This window comes from Apteryx rowi, unplaced genomic scaffold (assembly GCF_003343035.1).
Source record: "Apteryx rowi isolate R43461 unplaced genomic scaffold, aptRow1 scaffold_2230, whole genome shotgun sequence".
Lineage (NCBI taxonomy): Eukaryota > Metazoa > Chordata > Aves > Apterygiformes > Apterygidae > Apteryx > Apteryx rowi.
In genome coordinates, this window is record NW_020448565.1 from 6311 (window position 1) to 7372 (window position 1062).

Consider the following 1062-nt stretch of genomic DNA (forward strand, 5'->3'; position numbering starts at 1 on the left):
GTTCCCTGGGTAGGGGGTCCAAATCCAAAGCACTCTTTGCACCTTTAAATTGGCTGTCAGGGAAGGGTAGCTGCTGTGGGTCACCTTTTGTACCTACAACCTTCTCTGGGATCTGCTCAGTCCCAGCTTCCCTTGCCAAGGCTTTTTTGAGTGTGGTTTGGATGCAGGTCTGAGGTAGAGAGGAGGAGTCAGGTCAGCAGGACGGGGACAGGTTCAAGTCAGCAACTGAGAGGTGCAGAGGTAGGCACGGGCATGTCCATGGCATAACTCAGGCCTGGCCCAAGAACAAGGGGAGCAGCTCCCCAGCAAGGGGGATGAGGCCTCGCAATGAGGCTGGTCACTCTSTCTCCCCTGCTCTTGTGCCCAGGAGATTMCCCCTCCCTGTCTGCCTGCAGCCACTCCATGCCCACCCCGCCGCCCAGCACAGCACGAGAGCCCTGGCCCTGCAGCMYCTCCAGCGGGTCCTGCTGCCCCAGGGACAGAGCAGCCTGCCCCAAGCTGGGGCACAGAGAAGCCTGTTTCTCATTCTCATTTTCTATCTCTGAATGCTCTTCTGGGGCATTCCTGCTCCCCAGAGAGCCTTTCCCCAGGTGAGTATGTCCATGCTGGCCTGGCTGTTCCTGCACCCCCTGCCCTATATTCCCCACARGGCTCTGGGCTGGTGGTGCTGCTCTGCAGAGCGAGCAGGCTGTGGGGCCAYGGGRTSACTCCTGACCCAGCTCTGGCAATGCTGGTCGGGGCAGGAAGCAGACCCAGCTGGACAGGGACCACCACCACTGATACTGCTGACGCGTGTCTGTGCTCATGGATGGTGCTCAGAGTGACCCCAGGGCACTTTCAACGGCAGGAGATGTGTTTGGGTGTGCACTAGATCCAGCCTGTGGTGTTTCACAGGGGGTGCAGGAATCACTCTCCAGGCCCCCTTCCCTGGGCCTCCTGGGTTCCCACTGCCTCTCCTGCAATTGCAGAGCTCTCATTTCCCTATGCATAGCTGGATTTAGTGCTTTACCTCTTGGTGACTCCACTGTGGACCATCCCTCAATTTGTGAGGCTCCACTCAGT